Source organism: Capricornis sumatraensis, chromosome 4 (assembly GCF_032405125.1).
Source record: "Capricornis sumatraensis isolate serow.1 chromosome 4, serow.2, whole genome shotgun sequence".
Lineage (NCBI taxonomy): Eukaryota > Metazoa > Chordata > Mammalia > Artiodactyla > Bovidae > Capricornis > Capricornis sumatraensis.
Genome location: NC_091072.1, coordinates 146,188,512 through 146,209,239, shown reverse-complemented (window position 1 = coordinate 146,209,239; position 20,728 = coordinate 146,188,512). Strand labels below are relative to the sequence as shown.

Genomic DNA, 20,728 nt, shown 5'->3' with positions numbered 1-20,728 from the left:
TAAAACTGCCTTCCCAACTTCTACTACCATAGAGTGTTTTATCATTTTTTTGAACTCTGTATAAAATTATGCAGTATGTTTTCTTTTGTGTATAACACTGCATCACCTTATATTTGAGATTCACTCTTGATGTTGCTTATAGAAGCATTTTGTTAATTTTTATTATTGTAGAGTATGTCTTTGAATGATCACACGACCATGAATTGATCCATTCCACAATAGATAGTAGAGATTTGTTTCCTATTCTTGACTATTACAAAAATGATGCTAAACTTACCATGACAATGACTTTGGGTGCAAACATGTTATCTTGTGTGTTTAACCTATGGTCTTTCATTTTCATTTTCTTCATGGTATGCTGTCCTTTGATGAGCCAATCTCTTAATCTTAAGAAACTGCTGCATACTAACTTCTTCCTTTACATTTAATGCTTCTTATATCCTTTAAAAAGAACTTTGTCTTAAGACCATAAAAAACATTCTCCAAGAGTGTCTCGTAGAAGTTTAATTATTTTTCTCTTGCATAGAATTGTGCATCCCTTCTGCAACTGATATCCATGTAAGTTAAGATCAAGTTTCATATGACATCGAAATAACTCAGAATCTTTTTCTGAAAAGACTCTTTTCCCCACTGCAGTGCCACCTTTGTCATAAGAAGAGCATATGTCTGAGTCTTTCTTAAGACTCTCTATTCTATTCTATTGTATCATTTCTCTATCTTCGCACCAATACTGCATTTTCTCAATTATTGTAACTTTATAGTAAGTCTGGATATTTTTAATGTATAAGAGTTACTTTATATTATTAACTCTTCTTATTTTGTTACTTTTTTGGTCAACTGTGTTGGTCATTCTTGTTCTTTTGTATTTTATTCCAATTTTGGAATCAGATTTTCATTTAAAAAACATATGTATCTATTTGACAGTGTTGGGCATTAGTTGCAATGTATGGATCTTCATTATATCTCGTGGGATCTTCTGTTATGACACATGGACTGCCTAGTTGTGAGGCTCTAGCTGAGATTCTCCGCGGCATGTGGGATCTTAGTTTTCACACCAAGGATCAAACCTGAGTCCTCTGCATTGCACGGTTGATTCTCAATCACTGGACCAGGAGAGACACCCCTCATCTTGTCATTTTTCATCAAAAAAAAAAAAAAAGCATAAATGTATTTTGTTTTAGATTAGAGTTAATCTGCACAGAAATTTGAGGTGATGACTGATGATATTGAATCTTCTAATTCATTGGCATTATATATGTGTATATATATATCCCTCCATTCAATTAGGTCTCCAATTTCTCTCAGAGGTTTTGCTCATCTTCTGCTAAGTTTCTCTCCTAGGCATTTTATGTTTTTGATGCTAAAATTATTTCTTTTAGTGGAAGTGTCCCAGGAATGACTTATCTCTGACTTGTTTTTCCTTTTCCTTTTTTTTTTTAATTTTAATGTAATTTAAGACTCACAGTAAAGGTGTAAGAATAATATAAAAATCCAGAAGACCTTTAGTTGGATTTCCCAATGTTAGTATTCTGCTTTATTCTCTTCCCCCAACCGACATCTCTCTCTATCTCTGTTTCTGTCTTTCCTTCTCTGACCCCCTCCAACCACATTTCTCCATGAATATGTAAAATCTTTCTGAATTAGATTGCAAACATGATGTCTCTTTATCCCTAAAATGCTTCAAGGGATTTCCTTATGTAATCACACTTCAGTCAAGTCATCAGACGACTTCAGCTCCAGATGACATCTAAGTGCAACCACACGAAAGACTCTAAGGCAGAACTGCCAAGTGGGATCTTTCCCAAATTACTTACCCAGGAAGTCTTAAGCAAAATGAAGTATATTTTTTTGCTTAAGTGGCTAAGTTTTATGGGAAATTTTATTATATAGCAATATAACCAGGACACGCTTCCCTGATGGCTCAGTAGTAAAGAACACACCTGCCAAGTCAGGAATCACAAGTTCCACCCCTGGGTCTTAAAGATTCCCTGGAGAAAGAAATGGAAACCCACTGCAATATTCTTGCCTGAGAATTCCCATGGACGAGGAGCCTGGTAGACTGCAGTCCATATGATCCTTAAAAGTATCAGACATGAATGAGTGACTAAACAACAACAACAACCAGGACACTTATTACATGACCTTTATTTAGAGACCCATGCATCTCTAAATAGAAGACTATTTGTCCTCTGATCTTCTGTTTACTGTTTCTACCTTATGCCAAGCTACTGTGTTGAAACGCTTACCCTTTATTTCTTAATAGTGGCTGTTAAGTTTTTCAGCTCTAAATTTTTATCTGTTGTTTGTTATTTTGTCAATTTCTTTTGTCAATTAATTCTAGGAGGCTATTTAGATTCTCCATCAGATAACTCTAGTAGCTAAATAACTTGGGAAATTCTTTCTAATGTCTGTTTCCTCCTGGTTTTCTATGAGATTTCTTTTATATGTGTATTGTTTTTAGTAACAAACATTGTAGATGAAAAAGTGGTAGAATCCCTTTGGGAAAGATTTTATTTTACTTTTCCTGTTTATGGATAGATTTAGAGACAAAAGAACTTATTAAACTTAGTGCAATGGTTGGCTGAAACCAATTGTGGCATTGTCAGAAGCGGAACTCTCCCTAGAGAAGATGAGCCCTAAGATTATGATAACCTTTACTGTTACATTATCTCAGACTTCATCACTAGGTCATTATTTAGCTTAATTCAATTTCCTGTTCTTCAATCCACCAACCCTCTGATATTTACTGTTTCTACAGGAAACCAGACCCAGGTGCTGCCCCAGTGCAACCACTCCGTGTCTGAACCAGCAGGCTTTGTAGCCTCAGAAGAGTGTGTCCCCTACTGTTCAGGTGAGGGTCCCACAGAACAGAAGAACGTTTTCCCCGCCCCCGCCGCTGTCAACGCCCCACTGTCCCATTTCTCTCTCCTCAGAAAGCAGACAGCTCCGCCTGGTGGATGGGGACAGTCCCTGTGCTGGGAGAGTGGAGATCCTTGACCAGGGCTCCTGGGGCACCATCTGTGATGACGGCTGGGACCTGGATGATGCCCGCGTGATGTGCAGGCAATTGGGCTGTGGAGAAGCCCTTAATGCCATGAGGTCTGCTCACTCTGGGGCGGGATCAGGGCCCATCTGGTTGAACGACTTGAACTGCACAGGAAATGAGTCCCACGTGTGGAAGTGCCCTTCCCGGGGCTGGGGGCGGCATGACTGCCGACACAAGGAGGACGCGGGGGTCATCTGCTCAGGTCTGTGCTGCACACTGTCCACAAACTGGGGGAGAGGTGGGGCCCTGGAGGACGGGGGTCTGAGCCCTGAGGGAGAGATGCTGAAAAGACCAGAGAAGAAAGCTTCCTCCCGTGGATCCGGTCTTTCCAGCAGACGTGAAGACTTGGTGCTTTCACATCCTCCTGAAGCAGCGGACCTTCTAGTCCTTTCTTCTCAGCAGAGTTTCCTAGCAGAGCCGTTTCTTAGAATTTCCAGTTGAAAGTAGGATTCACCTTTCCTTACATGTGGGACAAAAACCTTAAGTCCATCGTACTAGTTTCTGTTTGCTTCTGTAACAAATTGCCTCACAATAGTTTAAAACAACATATATTTATTGCCTTAGAGTTCTGTAGGGTCGAAGTTCAACAAGATCTCCCTGTTGGAATTAAGATTCCAGCAGGGCCACATCACTTCTGAGTCTTTGGTGAAGAATCCCTTTTTTAATATCAAGTTTCTTTTCAAACGATTTGCGTTCCTTGGCTCATAGCCTCCCTTCATCCATCATCAGACCAGCAACACTGCACATTTCTAACCATTATCCAGAGGCACACCTCCCTGGAGCCGGAGCCAGACAAGAGTGCTTCTGTTGGTTTGGTCAAAAGGTTCCTTCTTTTTCCCTGTAAGATGGTCTGGTAACACTTAGTTGTCTTTCAACAATTTTGTTAGATTGTTTTGTGGCAGCTATCATATCAACATGCATCTCTTAAAAAAAAAAACAAACTGGTGAATTTTTGAGTAGCCATTTTAATATTGAAAATGGAAGGGAAAAAAGCAACATTTTCAGCATATCATGCTTTATTATTTCAAGAAAAGTTAGAAACACAGCTGAAATGCAAAACAAGTTTGTAGAGTGTATAGAAGTGTGGTGACTGATCACATTAATCAAAAGTGATTTATGAAGTTTTGTGTTGGAGATTTCTTACTGAACAGTACTGCACAGTAGGGTAGGCCAGTGAAGTGGATAGCAATCTAATTGAGCTATTACTTGAAGATAGTCAATGTTAAACCATGAAAGAGATAGACAACATACTCAAAATATCCAAATCAAGCATTGAAAGTCATTTGTACCAGCTTGGTTATATTAATTGCTTTGATGTTTGGGTTTCACATAAGTGAAAAAAACCTACATGGCAGTATTTCTACATGAGATTCTCTACTTAAAGTGAAAGTAAAAGTGAAGTCGCTCAGTCTTGTCTGACTCTTTGCGACCCCATGGACTGTAGCCTACCAGGCTCCTCCCTCCATGGGATTCTCCAGGCAAGAGTACTGAAGTGGGTTGCCATTTCCTTCTCCAGGGAAACATAATGAAAACGTTTTGCTTTTAAAAGAAATTGTGATGGGTGATGAAAAGTGGATACTGCACAATAATGTGGAATGGAAGAGATTGTGGCATAAGTAAAATGAACCACCACCAACCAAACCAAAGTCCAGTCTTCTTCCAAAGAAGGTGATATTGTGTATGTGGTGGTATCAGAAAGCAGTCCTCTATTAAGAGAGTACCTTCCAGAAAACCAAATGATAGTTCTAACAAGTACTATTCCTCATTAGACCAACTGAAAGCAGCACATAATGAAAAACATTCAGAATTAATCCAACAAAAATGCATAATCTTCTATCTGGATAATACAAGACCACATACGTCTTTGTAGGCCAGGCAAAAACTTCCACAGTGTGGATAGTTCTGATTCATCAGCTGTATTTATCAGACATTGCCGTTTCAGCTTTCCATTCATTTAGATCTTTACAAAATTCTCTTAATGGAAAAAATTTAAATTACCTGGAAGACTATAAAACACACTTGGAATAGTTCTTTGCTTGGAAAGATAAAAGTTTTGGGAAGAGGGAATTATGAAGTTACCTGAAAATGGCAGAAGGTAGTGGAACAAAATGATAAATATGCTGTTCAATAAAATTCTTAGTAAACATGAAATATGTCTTTTATTTTGACTTAAAAACCAAAGGAACTTTCTGGCCAATCCAACAAGAATCTGTTTAGACTGGGTTCACACAGTTAATCCACAATATTCCAACTTAATCTCACCATCCCAAGATTCTTAACCTTAATCACATCTGTGAGATCCCTTTTGCCAGGTAAAGTAACACATTCATGGTTCCAGGGATTTGGATGAGACCTCTGAGGGTTCATTATTCTGCCACCTCCCCAATATCATATCACATCCCTTTCACGCTGTCTTAGAGGTTTTGTCAGGAAGCAGAATTCAGCTCCCCTCCCTACAGGTACCCAAGTTGCTCTTCCTCTCTGTTCATATTCACCACATCATGGTGGTAGAAATGTTTAAAAATATAGACACAAATGGACAAAGTCAGGTAAAAGGGAGACAACTTTCAGTCTTATCACTTAATGGGTGTCTCCTCAGCTAGTTCAGGGATGAATGGGCACTATTTCTGGGAGAGTGGAAAACCCAGAGTACTGAGTGAAGTTCTCACCAGTCCTGATTCCTCCCTTTCGATCTTAGAGTTCCTGGCCCTTAGAATGGTGAGCGAGGACCAGCAGTGCACTGGGTGGCTGGGAGTTTTCTACAATGGGACCTGGGGCAGTGTCTGCCGAAGCCCCATGGAAGACATCACTCTGTCCATCATCTGTAGTCAGCTTGGCTCTGGGGACAGTGGAGGTCTCAACTCTTCTGTTGCTCTTAGAGAAGGTTTTAGATCTCGGTGGGTAGATGGAATCTGATGTCGGAACACGGATACTTCTCTCTGGCAGAGTCCTTTTGACCATTGGAATTATACTTCATGTTCTCCAAAGGAGAAAGCCTACATCTCCTGTGCAGGTGAACTACTGTCTCTGTGTCTGTCTTAAACTCATAGAATGATAATAGTGAGATCTTATATTTTCATATTTAAGTAATTAATTTAACATGGGTCCACAAAATGAAGTTAAGACCAGTACAGTTAAGTCACTCAGTGGTGTCCAACTCCTTGCAACTCATTGGACTGAAGCTCGCCAGGCTTCCCTGTCCATCACCAACTTCTGGAGCACACTTAAACTCATGTCCATCGTGTCAGTGATGCTGTCCAGTCAGCTCATCCTCTGTCATCCCCTTCTCTTCCAGCCTTCAATCTTTCCCAGCATCAGTGTTTTTTCTAATGAATCAGTTCTTCGCATCGGGTAGCCAAAGTATTTGAGTTTCAGCTTCAGCATCCGTCCTTCCAATGAATATTCAGGACTCATTTCCTTTAAGATGGACAGATTGGATCTCCTTGCTATTCAAGGGACTCTCAAGAGTCTTCTCCCAAAAGAAAAAAAAAAAAGAGTTTTCTCCAACACCACAGTTCAAAAGCATCAATTCTTCGGCACTCAGCTTTCTTTACATTCCAACTCTCACATTCATACATGAATACTGGGAAAACCATAGCTTTGACTAAATGGACTTTTGTTGCTAAAGTAATGTCTCTGCTTTTTAATATGCTTTCTAGGTTGGTCATAGCTTTTCTTCCAAGGAGCAGGCATCTTTTAACTTCATGGCTGCAGTCACCATCTGCAGTGATTTTGGATCCCAGGAAAATAAAGACTGTCACTGTTTCCAATGTTTCCCCATCTATTTGCCATGAAGTGATGGGACTGGATGCCATGATCTTAGTTTTCTGAATGCTGAGTTTTAAGCCAACTTTTTCACTCTCTTCTTTCACTTTCAAGAGGCTCTTTAGTTAGTCTTTGCTTTCTGCCATAAGGGTGGTGTCATCTGTGTATCTGAGGTTATTGATATTTTCCTGGCAATCTTGATTCCAGCTTGTGCTTCTTCCTGCCTGGCATTTCACATTATGTACTCTGCATATAAGTTAAATAAACAGGGTGACAATATACAGCCTTGACGTACTCCTTTCCCAATTTGGAACCAGTCTGTTGGTCCATGTCCAGTTCTATCTAACTGTTGCTTCTTCACCTGCATACAGATTTCTCAGGAGGCAAGTTAGGTGGTATGGTATTCCCATCTCTTTAAGAATTTTCCACAGTTTATGGTGATCCACACAGTCAAAGGCATTGGCATAGTCAATCAAACAAAAGTAGATATTTTCCTGGAACTCTCTTGCTTTTTCGATGATCCAATGGATGTTGAAAATTTGATCTCTGGTTCCTCTGCCTTTTCTAAATCCAGCTTGAACATCTGGAAGTTCCCTGTTCATGTACTATTCAAGCCTGGATTGAAAAATTTTGTGCATTACTTTTCTAGCTTGTGAGATGAGTGCAATTCTTTGGCAATGCCTTTTCTTTTTCTTTGGGATTGGAATGCTGACTGATCTTTTCCAGTCCTGTGGTCACTGCTGAGTTTTCCAAATTTGCTGCATATTGAGTGCAACGCTTTCACTGCATCATCTTTTAGGATTTGAAATAGCTCAAGTGGAATTTCATCACCTCCACTAGTTTTGTTCATAGTGATGCTTCCTAAGGCCCACTTTGCATTCCAAGAAGTCTGGTTCCAGGTGAGTGATCACACCATCGTGGTTTTCTGGGTCATGAAGGTCTTTTTTGTATAGTTCTTCTGTATAATCTTGCCACCTCGTCTTAATATCTTCTGCTTCTGTTAGGTTCAGTGCTTTCTCTTGGCAGATGGTCGACACTGAAATCAGATTGATAATATTCTTTGCAGCCAAAGATGGAGAAGCTCTTTACAGTCAGCAAAAACAAGACCAGGAGCTGACTGTGACTCAGATCATGAACTCCTTATTGCCAAATTCAGACTTAAATTGAAGAAAGTGGAGAAAACCACTAGACCATTCATGTATGACCTAAATCAAATCCCTTATGACTATATAGTTGAAGTAAGAAATAGATTTAAGGGATTAGATCTGAAAGACAGAGTGCCTGAGGCACTATGGATGGAGGTCTATAACATTGTACTGGAGACAGGAATCAAGATCATCCCCAAGAAAAATAAATGCAAAAAATCAAAATGGCTCTCTGGGGAGGCCTTACAAATAGCTGTGGAAATAAGGGAAGTGAAAAGCAAAGGAGAAAGGAAAGATATACCCATTTGATTGCAGAGTTCCAAAGAATAGCAAGGAGAGATAAGAAAGCCTTCCTCAGTGATCAATGCAAAGAAATAGAGGAAAACAAGAGAATGGGAAAAACTAGAGATCTCCTCAAGAAAATCAGAGATACCAAGGGAACATTTCATGCAAAGATGGGCTCAATAAAGGACAGAAATGGTATGGACCTAACAGAAGCAGAAGATATTAAGAAGAGGTGGCAAGAATACTCAGAAGAACTATACAAAAAAGATCTTTACGACCCAGATAATCACAATGCTTTGATCACTCACCTTGAGCCAGACATCCTAGAATGTGAGGTCAAGTGGGACTTAGGAAACATCACTACGAACAAAGCTAGTGGAGGTGATGGAATTCCGGTTGAGCTATTTCAAATCCTAAAAGATGATGCTGTGAAAGTGCTGCATTCAATATATGAGCAAATTTGGAAAACTCAGCAGTGGACACAGGACGGGAAAAGTTCAGTTTTCATTCTGATTCCACAGAAAGGAAATGCCAAAGAATGCTCAAACTACCACATAATTACACTTATCTCACACACTAGTAAGCTAATATTTAAAATTCTCCAAGCCAGGCTTCAGCAATATATGAACCGTGAGCTTCCAGATGGTCAAGCTGGATTTAGAAAAGGCAGAGGAACCAGAGATTAAATTGCAACATCTGCTGGATCAGTGAAAAAGCAAAAGAGTTCCAGAAAAACATCTATTTCTTCTTTATTGACCATGCCAAAACCTTTGACTGTGTGGATCACAATAAACTGTGGAAAATTCTGCAAGAGATGGGAATACCAGACCATCTGACCTGCCTCTTAAGAAACCTGTATTCAGGTCAGGAAGCCCCAGTTAGGACTGGACATGGAACAACAGACTGGTTCCAAAAGGAAAAGGAGTGCATCAAGGCTGTATATTGTCACCCTGCTTATTTAACTTCTATGCAGAGTATATCATGAGAAACGCTGGGCTGGAAGAAGCACAAGCTGGAATCAAGATTGCTGGGAGAAATATCAATAACCTCAGATATGCAGATGACACCACCCTTATAGCAGAAAATGAAGTAGAACTAAAAAGCCTCTTAATGAAAGTGAAAGAGGAGAGTGGAAAAGCTGGCTTAAAGCTCAACATTCGGAAAACGAAGATCATGGCATCTGGTCCCATCACTTCATGGGAAATAGATGGGGAAACAGTGGAAACAGTGGCTGACTTTATTTTTCTGAGCTGCAAAATCACTGCAGATGGTGATTGCAGACATGAAATTAAAAGAACGCTTACTCCTGGAAGGAAAGTTATGACTTACCTAGACAGCATATTAAAAAGCAGAGATATTACTTTGTCAACAAAGGGCCGTCTAGTCAAGGCTATGGTTTTTCCAGTAGTCATGTATGGATGTGAGAGTTGGACTATAAAGAAAGCTGAGCACCTAAGAATTGATGCTTTTGAACTGTGGTGTTGGAGAAGACTCTTGAGAGTCCCTTGGACTGCAATGAGATCCAACCAGTCCATCCTAAAGGAGATCAGTCCTGGGTGTTCATTGGAAGGACTGATGTTGAAGCTGAAACTCCAATATTTTGGTCACCTGATGCGAAGAGCTAACTCATTGGAAAAGACCCTGTTGCTGAAAGATTGAGGGCAGGAGGAGAAGGGGACAATAGAGGATGGGATGGTTTGATGGCTTCACCTACTCAACGGACATGGGTTTGGGTGGACTCATTGAGTTGGTGATGGACTGGGAGGCCTGATGTGCTGTGGTTCATGGGGCCTCAAAGAGTCAGACATGGCTAAGTGACTGAACTGACTGATAGCTCCATACCACTTCTGTCTTTTATTGTGCTCATCTTTGCATGACATATTCCCTTAGTGTCTCTAATTTTCTTGAAGAAATCTCTAGTCTTTCCCATTATATTGTTTTCCTCTATTTCTTTGCACTGATCACTGAGGAAGACTTTCTTATCTCTCCTTGCTATTCTTTAGAACTCTTCATTTAAATAGGTATATCTTTCCTTTTCTCCTTTGTTTTTCATTTCTCTTCTTTTCACAGCTATTTGTAAGACCTCCTCAGACAGTCATTTTGCTTTTTTGCATTCCTTTTTCTTGGGGGATGGACTTGATCATTGTCTTCTGTACAATTTCACAAACTTCCATCCATAGTTCATCAGGCACTCTATCAGATCTAATCCCTTGAATCTATTTGTCGCTTCTACTTTATAATCATAAGGGATTTGATTTAGGCCATACCTGAATTGTCTAGTCATTTTCCCTACTGGGACTGAACCAGAACTGTGTCTGAGTGTCTCCTGTGGAGGTGCAAGTCAGCAGTGCCCTGCTGCAGTGACTCTGGGTGCAGCAGACCTGGGTATGGCATAAGCCATCTTGGAGGAGGTCACCATTACCCTACCATAGAACCACCAGAAATTACACAGGGCTGGGGAAACAGACTCTTGGAGGGCACAAACAAAATCTGTGTGTACCAGGACCCAGGAGAAAGGAGCAGTGACCCCACAAGAGACTGATTCAAACATGCCCACGAGTGTCCAGAAGTCTTCAGCAGAGCCGTGGGTCAATGGTGGCCTGCTTCAAGATTGGAGGCACTGAGTGCAGCAGTGGGTGCAGGGGACCTTTTGAAGGAGGTCACCATTATTATGACCTCCACCATAGTTTGGCCTCAGGTGAAGCAACAGGAAGGAAATAGCCCCACCCGTCAACAGCAAATTGGATGAAAGGTTTACTGAACATGGTCCCACCCATCAGAACAAGACCCAGTTTCCCCCTCAGTCAGTCTCTCCCATCAGGAAGCTTCCATTAGCCTCTTATTCCTATCCATCAGAGGGCAGACAGGTTGAAAACTACAATCAAAGTAAACTAACCAAACCAATCTCATGGACCAGAGCCTTGTCTAGCTCTCCCAGTAGGGCCACCCAAGATTGACAGGTCATGGTGGAGAGTTCTGAGAAAACGAAAGTAATGGCAAACCACTTCAGTATTCTTGCCTTGAGAACCCCATGAACAGGATGAAAAGGCAAAAAGTATAACACTGAAAGATGAACTCCCAGGTTGGTAGGTGCCCAATACACTACTGGAGAAGCTAGGAGAAATAACTCCAGAAAGAATGAGACAGAGCCAAAAGGAAACAACACCCAGTTGTGATGTGATGGGTGATGGAAGTAAAGTTAAATGCTGTAAAGAGCAATATTATATAGAACCTGGAATGTTAGGTCCATGAATCAAGGCAAATTGGAAATGGTCAAACAGGAGATGGCAAGAGTGAACACTGACATTTTAGGAATCAGTGAACTAAAATGAACTGGAATGGGTGAATTTAACTCAGAAGTTAAGATGAAACTTTAATCCACATGTCCCAACACCATTTAAAAAAAAATTGCAGTTGACATATAATTCACATAACAGTTGGAGAAGGAAATGGCAACCCACTCCAGTACTCTTGCCTGGAAAATCCTACGGTCGGAGGAGCCTGGTAGGCTACAGTCCACGGGATCACAAATAGTTGGACATGACTGAGCAACTTCACTTCACTTCACATAAGAGTATTAGTATTAGTTGCAGGTGTACAACATAATGTTTATGTTTTTGTACGTATTGGAAAATGTTGACTATCCTAAGGGTAGTATAGCTACCAGCTTTTGATGTTTATTTTTGACTGTGCTGTATCTTCCTTATAACCTTAGTGCTGGAAGTATGCTGTTGTTTAGCCACCAAGTTATGTTCAACTCTTTTCCACCCCATGGAATGTAGCCTGCCAGGCTCTTCTATCCATGAGATTTCCCAGGCAAGAATACTGGAGTGGGTTGCTATTTCCTTCAGGGGATCTTCCTGACCCAGGGGTCAAACCTGCATCTATTGCATTTCTAGCAGATTCCTTACCACTGAGCCACTAGGGAAACCCAGCAATGCCTACCTAATAGCAATGCTGTGTGGTAAATTAAACTTATTTTTAATATGCACTATTTATTATCACAAAACATTACCTTTAATTTATATTTGCTTTACTATTAATATCTCACTGATTAGCATGAAGCTAAAGGACTCCTATTTCATGAATTTTATTCATCTACACATTCATTCAATAAATACTTATTAAGCAACTATCATGGTGTTTAGAAAAGGTTCTCCATATACATACTAGTTGAATCTTGTTGAATGAGTGCACACAATATGTAGGCACTCTCCTAATCGAATCACAGGGTAAACAAGATATGCAAAGTCCTTCCTCTAGTGATACTTTAATTCAGGTAGGGTTTTGTGTGTGTTTGTGTACACATTTGTAGATGTCTGTATGTCTGTTTTTATATTTGTTATTAGATGCAGGGAGTGATAAACCAGTAAATATTTAAAGTTATTTTAGAAGACTTTATGATAGCTTTCATTACCATTTTAATTTTTCTCTAGAATGTTTAAAATTTTCTTTTTTATTTATCAATCAGTTCAGTCACTCAGTTGTGTCTGACTCTTTGCGACCCCATGGACTGAAGCATGCCAGGCTTCCCCGTCCATCACCAACTCCTGGAGAGTGCTCAAACTCATGTCCATTGAGTCGGTGATACCATCCAACCATCTCATCATCTGTTGTCCCCTTCTCCTCCTGCATTCAATCTTTCCCAGCATCAAGGTCTTTTCCAATGAGTCAATTCTTCCCATCACGTGGTCAAAGTATTGGAGTTTCAGCTTCAGCATCAGTCTTTCCAATGACTATTCAGGACTGATTTCCTTTAGAATTGACTGGATCTCCTTGCAGTCCAAGGGACTCTTAAGAGTCTTCTCCAACACCACAGTTCAAAAGCATCAGTTCTTCGCTGCTCAGCTTTCTTTATAGTCCATATCTCACATCCATACATGACTACTGGAAAAACCGTAACTTTGACTAGACAGACCTTTGTCTGACTTCCCTGGTGGCTCAGTATTAAAGGATCTACCTGCCCTTGCAGGAGATGCCTGGTTGATCGATGGGTTGGGAAGATCCCCTGGAGAAGGAAATGGCAACTAACTCCAGTATTCTTGCCTGGGAAATCCCATGGACAGAGAAGCCTGGCAGACTACTGTCCATACAGTCGCAAGAGAGTTGGAAACGACTTGGTGACTCAAAAACAACAATGCAGAACTCTACAAATCAGAAGGTTAATACTGATAGGACTTGGGTAACATCATCTGTCTCACACTACTCAGTAGAGTAATATTTCTTAATTTTGCCCATTTTCAACCTTATTATTCTTATTGCTGCTATAAGATACCAGACCCAGGCGCTTGCTGGAGTGCAGAAACTCCGTGTTTGCACCAACCAGCAGGCTCTGCAGCCTCAAAAGAGACTCAGGACCTGAAGACTCCTATCCCCAGGCCCGTCCCAGGCCCCGCCCCGTCCCAGGCCCCGCCCCGACCCAGGCCCCAATGCCCGGTCAACTGCCCATTGTCTCATTTCTCTCTCCTCAGGCAGCAGACAGCTCCGCCTGGTGAATGGGGGCGGTCCCTGCGCCGGGAGAGTGGAGATCCTTGACCAGGGCTCCTGGGGCACCATCTGTGATGATGGCTGGGACCTGGACGATGCCCGCATGGCGTGCAGGCAACTGGGCTGTGGAGAAGCCCTCAATGCCTTGCAATTTGCTCAATTAGGTCAGGGATCAGGGCCCATCTGGCTGGATGAACTGAACTGCGGAGGAAAAGAGTCCCACGTGTGGAGGTGCCCTTCCCAGGGCTGGGGGCGGCACGGCTGTGGGCATGCAGAGGATGCTGGGGTCGTCTGCTCAGGTACGGTCAGTGCATTGTCCATGGGCTGAGAAAGTAGAACGTTCCAAGGAAGTTGGTGTCTGATCACCTGGCGATAGAAGATGACTGAGTTAGGGAGGTCTAGACATCTACCCGTCCTCCCTGAGGGCATGTTTATCTCTGAGTGATGGGCTTCACTACTTTCCTCTTGTCAGTCTCTGATACTACTTCTCCAGTGATCTTACCTGACAGAGTTTAATCTATTATTTCCAATTATAATTGATCTTCATAATTTTTTATATAATTTTTGGTAGAGTGAAATACTTGCAAATCAACACACACACACCCCTTTGCACAGTGAACCCATAGCATGGAGGGACAAGAATGATGGTCCACTTCCCTGGATGGAGTTATTTCCGTAGTTACCCTATGATACACTCTTTTGCACTAGGTCAGCAGGAGTGGAGGCACAGGGGATATCATTAAACAAATCAGAAAGCAATTTATGGATTTATGCCAAAGTTCATCTCCTTTACAAATTTAAATGTAAATATTCACAGCCATTTGGCTGGTAGGACCAGAGAACTGTGGATGAAATGCTTCTCCTTCCATTGTTATTAGAAAAGATTCTTTGTCCATATTTTCTTTTAAAACATCTGCATAAACCAAAACTTTGAAAGAACACTTAGCCATGCACTGACACATCAAAGGTGGAGGCAATGAAATATTGATTTTCTGTTTTATAGTAAGAGATTATATAGTTTACACCTGATGATTTCAGCTATATAAGAGAATTGCAATTGGGAGTTTATTTGCTAGAAATAGAAGTAAGGGGACAAGCTGGAAGAAGAAGCTGGAAGAGAGTTATCATAGCTAGGAGGGATGGAAGGGCAACGGGAGCTGACAAAGTCACCTGTGGGTTCTCTGAGCAGCACTGAGGGTCCAGGTGTGGTGTGGAGGATGCTACGTGCGCCTAAGGACACAGGATGTCTGTACAGCAAGAAACCAGACAAGGATAAATCTGACCACAGTTTCATTTTGCCTTTGTTGCAGTCTATTCATATAAATAAATGGCCCTCTGGAAGGGCAATTTCCCTTTCTTTGATTATCCAAGTCTCTCATAAACATTTTGGAGGGCTTTGAACTGTCTACTTGTTTTTCTCCTGCACTTCTAAAAAGATAAGGGCATTGTTTTACTGTGACTTACATTCCCAACATCGGTCAAAATTCTTGAATATAACAGACTCTAAAAAGGTGCTTGTATTTGTAACAAACCACATGAAAATAGATTCTCAATATTACCTTCAAGTAACATCCTCCTACTTAAATATCAGACCTCTGCAGAGGATTCAGATATGACTCCCTTGTAGCCTCTCCTCTCTCTCCATTTCATTTCCCAATCAGAGGTTCTATTACTGGGCCTCTAGGGATGCACTCTCCTTGGCCTTTGCTGCACCTTGATGGAAAGGTCACACTGATCCCCTCTGGCTTTCAGAGGGGAATGGGCAGCCAAAGGGTCGAGGGCAGGTCTGGTCTTCCAGGAAGATACTTGATCTTTGTGGATCTCTGAGAGGCCACATCCCTCACCCAATAAGGATAGTTCCTACAACTCAGGCCACACAGTACTCTGTCCCAGTCAAGCCAGTAGGAATCCAGAGTGATGGGTGAAGAGCCAGAGGGTCCAGGGTCAGGTCAGACTGAAGGTCAGAGGGCTGAGAGTTGGTCTGGGGGCAGATGCATCACAGCTACAGGGAGAAGAGAGGAGGCCACCTTGGTCAGAGGGAGAGAAGTAAGGATGTGATCTACATGAACAATGATGAAAATCCACCTGGTCCCTCAGGCTCTCGTGGTTCCCTGGATAAAATCCAGCCCCAAAGCTATAACAGTGAGATAGCCTTTGGGACAAAGGGCCCTAAGCAAAAGCTGAGATACAGAAAATCAGGGCTCTCCCAGGCTCAGGCATAGGTGCAAAGAGAATCCTTTCCTGACAACTTGGTCCCTGAGGTCCCTCCTATGGCTCAGGTTGATGTCTCTTTTGCAAATGGACTAAACCTGGAAAATGGGGGCCAAAAGTTTCAGCACTATTTATTGAACAGTCTGTCTTCTCTAATGATATAAAATATTACCTTCTTCAAATACTAAATTTCTGTGGGTGTATGTCTTTGTGTCTGTTAGATATTTATATTCTGCCCCATTCTCTCTATTGTTATATAATAACCTGGTTGGTTTTATTATTTTTAATAACTTATCCCCTCACATCATCCTTCTAGTTCATAAATTTTCTTGCTATGTTCACAGACTTATTTTTCCATTTGAAAGCAAATATAAAGTAAAAAGGAAATAATAATAATTTGTCTTGGGAGACTATCCTGATGTGTATAAGACTTGTTCTGAATATATTTGAGTGTCTAACATGTGTCAGGCTATCTACAATAACATATAAGCAATATTTGTTCTTTCTAAATTCATAACCTGGTGTGATTAATACAGAAACTAACAAGGTGTTGAGTAAAAATTGAGTAGCCTGTGACTGAACTCTCCATCAGAACAGTTTGATCTCTTTCAGTTTTATACTCCATCCACTCCCAGTTTAACCTACCACACACCCCACCCACACTCCACTCATACAGAAGTTCTTCCCTTTCAGAGTCTCCTTTCCATCCATTTGTAGCTTTTAAGATTATTCTCTTGTCTGGAGTGGGTAAAATGGGAAAGGGTAGCAGGGTTAGGTGGCCAGGGTTAGGAGGAGCACAGCAGATAAAATCTGTCAAAAACTTGGACAGATATTTTCCTCAAGTCTGTCTATCTTTCATCTATATTGAAGTTTTTGCATTTGGAAATCTCTAAATTACAAATGGCTTGCTTGCTCTCTGCTCTCTCTCTCTCTCTCTCTCTCTCTCTCTCTCTCTCTCTCTCTCTCTCTCTCTCTCTCTCTCTCTCTCTCTCTCTCTTTTTTTTTACTGGATGCTAGCTATTTCTCAAGAATCCAAATAGGAAACGAATATGCAGTTAGCATATATGTAGGATTAAAACACATTAAATTATCATCATTTCTTAGTATTTGCTAAGATTCCCATGTCTTAGATCCCCATGTCTAGTAGAAAGTAATCAAACAGCGGATTTGCATACTCCCACTGAAAACTCATTCTCTCCCTTGATAAATCCTAGGCTTTCAAGAAAGATGGCTAGGACCAGCCCCTCCCTCTTCTATGATTCTCTGAACTTTCTTAATATTCAAACTCATCTATGGACAACTTCTTTTCACAACCAAGTCACCTTAGAAATCCTGGGAATCTTTCACCATCAAGAATTATGAGAAATATATATGAAGTCATAATGTGAAAGTGAAGTCGCTCAGTCATGTCTGACTCTTTGCGACCCCATGGACTGTAGCCTACCAGGCTCCTCTGTCCATGGGATTTTTGAGGCAATAGTACTGGAGTGGATTGCCATTTCCTTCTCCAGAGGATCTTCCCGACCCAGGGATCAAACCCAGGTCTCCCACATTGTAGACAGACGCTTTCCCATCTGAGCCACCAGGGAAGTCCCGAAATCATAATAAGCTTGTTATAATATAAAAAAATCATAATAGACTTGTAGACTTGGTATGATGTCTAGCTTTCCTCCCGTGAGCCATAAGTCTGTCTACAGTCTAGCCTGAATTCATAGATATCCCACTATGAGGTCCCCTGTCTTCAGTGACTTGATTTTTGGCTCCTGAGAGAAAACTGGCCAGAATTCTAGCTCCAGAGATCTCAGATGGCCTTCTAACCTTGTCTGGCTCTTAGTCCTCTAAACTATTGAATCCCATAAACCTACTTCACTCTGAGTTAGTTCAGCTCTGTGCTCAAGTCTGATGCCTGCTGCAGTGTAGTTTCCTTGGGTCTTGTCATTTCCAGGTGCCTAGGTGAGGAATTCTCATCCTAATCAACCTCAAAATATACATTCTTACTGACTGCAAATTTCTCTGGGTTTCTTTTCATAAACTCGCTCATGAAATTACTAATACGATTCTGACACTAACTGTCAAATTCTCTCTCCATGCCCCACTCCTAGAGGTGAAACACTTTCACATCCTTGCCTATGATGTGCTGTTTCCAATGCCAAGCAAGGACTATGAACAGCCACAGGGTTTGCTGCTGCTGTTGATTTTTCCCCTTAGGATTTGTGCGTCTGGCTGGAGGAGAAGGACCCTGCTCAGGGCGAGTAGAAGTGTATTCTGGAGAAGCCTGGATCCCAGTGTCTGATGGAAACTTCACACTTCCCACTGCGCAGGTCATCTGTGCAGAGCTGGGATGCAGCAAGGCTGTTTCTGTCCTGGGACACATGCCTTTCAGAGAGTCAGATGGCCGGGTCTGTGCTGAAGAGTTCAGATGTGAGGGGGAGGAGCCTGAGCTCTGGTCCTGCCCCAGAGTGCCCTGTCCAGGGGGCACTTGTCACCACAGTGGAGCTGCTCAGTTTGTCTGTTCAGGTGAGATGCAGGTCAGGACTTAACCTCCTTGCACACTCTGTTCAGGTTTTTTTAAAAAATGAGATTTTGCTGACATCCTGTCTTCTTCTACCAATGTATGCAGAAGTCCGGCTCATGACAAACAGCTCCTCTCAGTGTGAGGGGCAGGTGGAGATGAACATTTCTGGACGATGGAGAGCGCTCTGTGCCTCCCACTGGAGTCTGGCCAATGCCAATGTTTTCTGTCATCAGCTTGGCTGTGGAGTCACCATCTCCACCCCTAGAGGACCACGCTTTGTAGAAGGAGGAGATCATATCTCAACAGTCCGATTTCACTGCTCGGGGGCTGAGTCCTTCTTATGGATGTGCCCTGTGACTGCCCTGGGTGGTCCTGACTGTTCCCATGGCAACACGGCCTATGTGATCTGCTCAGGTAAGAGAGGGAAGGGCTTCTGGTACTCGAAGAGTGAAATGTCCCCAGGAGCAGAAAGTGAGGGAAACCTGGCTTCAAAAATCAGATATTTCATGGTGAAATATGTTTTCTCTCATTGTTCATTCATTTTTCAGGTCAGGGCAAGAAGGGTGAAGGGGAATAACATATTTTTAAGCAGCATTATTATTTACAAATAATCAAAGAAAATGATGCACCAGCAATAAGTGTAGACCTCAGTCATGATCCCCAACCCAGATAAGCCAAGAGAACACTCCCAGCACTACAGAGTCACTGTTGCCTCCCAGTAACTATGTCCTGTGTCCTCTCCAGTGAAAACAGTTTAACTTCTACTACCATAGAATATTCACTGGAAGGACTGATGCTGAAGCTGAAGTTCCAGTATTTTGGTCTTCTGATGTGGATAGATGACTCATTGGGAAAGTCTCTGAATCTGGGAAGGATTGAGGGCAGAAGGAGAAGAGGGTGTCAGAGGATGAGATGGCTGGATGGCATTACTGATGCAATGAACATGAACTTGGGCAAACTCCAGGGGATGGTGAGGGACAGGGAGGCCTGGTATGCTGCAGTCCATGGGGTCGCAAAGTTGGACATGACTGGGCAGTTGGACAACAACAACAACCATAGGATATTTTATCGATTTTTGAACTTTATATAAAATCATGCAGTATGTTTCTTGGGTGTCTCACTTCTTTGACACAACATTATGTTTGGGATTCACTCATGATGTTGTTTATAGCAGCTGACTATTCATTTTTATTACTGTAGAGTAGTTCTTGGAATGATCACATGACAATATACTGACCTATTTGACTGATGTAGAGAGTTGAATTGTTTTCTGTCCTTGACTATTACAAATATGATGCCACAACTTACCATGACAATGACTTTGGGTGAAAACTATGCTATTTATTTAATCCTTGGTCTTTTATTTTCATTTTCTGAATGGTACCGTGTCCTTAGATGAGCAAAGTTCTTAATCTTAAGGAAATATAACTCACTAGTTTTTCCTGGTATACTTAGTACTTCTTATATCCTTTTGAAAAGAACTTTGCTTACTCCAAGACCATAAAAACATTCTTCAATAGTATCTTACAGAAGTTTATTTTTCTCTTGCATATATTTGTATATTCCTTCTGAGATTGACATCTATAGAAGCTAAGGGTCAAGTTTCATATTGACATCTAATTGACTCAGAATCTTTTTCTGAAAAGATTTTTGTCTCCACTGTGTGCCACCTTTGCCATAAGGAGAAGGGCATATGTGTCTACGCCCTTTTTAGACTCTCTGTTCTATTCCATTGTATCATTTGTCTATCCTTGCACAAATGCTATATTTTCTTAATTATTGTAATTTTATAGTAAGTTTGGGTAATTTTAATTTACAAGATTTACTTTATATTAACTATGTTGCTCTTCTTGCCAACTGTGTTGGTCATTCTTGGCCTTTTATGTTTAAAAAAATTTTTGAAATTAGTTTGTTATTTTTCACCAAAAGAAACTTCATAACTGTATATTGATTGAGATTATATTTAATCTACCGGAAATTTGAGAATGATTGACTTTGACAATTTTGAGTCTCCCAGTTCATTGACATGACATATCCCTCCATTCAGTTAGGTCTATCAGAGGTTTTGCCCTTCTTTTACTAGATTTTCTCCTAGGTGTTTCACGTTTTTGAAATTATTTGTATTTCTTTAATGAAAGTATCCTAGGAATGAATTCTTTCTGACTTATTTTCACCTTTTAATTTTTTTTTTAATTTTGACCTAATTTGAGACTTGAAAGTTGCAAAAATAATATAAAAATTCCCAGATGACTTTTACCTGGATCTCCCAATATT

At 41.2% G+C, this 20,728-nt stretch overlaps 1 protein-coding gene and 1 pseudogene across 1 annotated transcript in view; one reads left to right on the top strand and one right to left on the bottom strand.

The window, feature by feature from the left end:
• Positions 1-20,728, bottom strand: part of LOC138078778 (deleted in malignant brain tumors 1 protein-like) — a 373,461-nt gene that overhangs the window by 201,167 nt on the left and 151,566 nt on the right.
• The window catches only part of LOC138077993 (antigen WC1.1-like), a 46,757-nt pseudogene that overhangs the window by 13,682 nt on the left and 12,347 nt on the right, over positions 1-20,728 (top strand).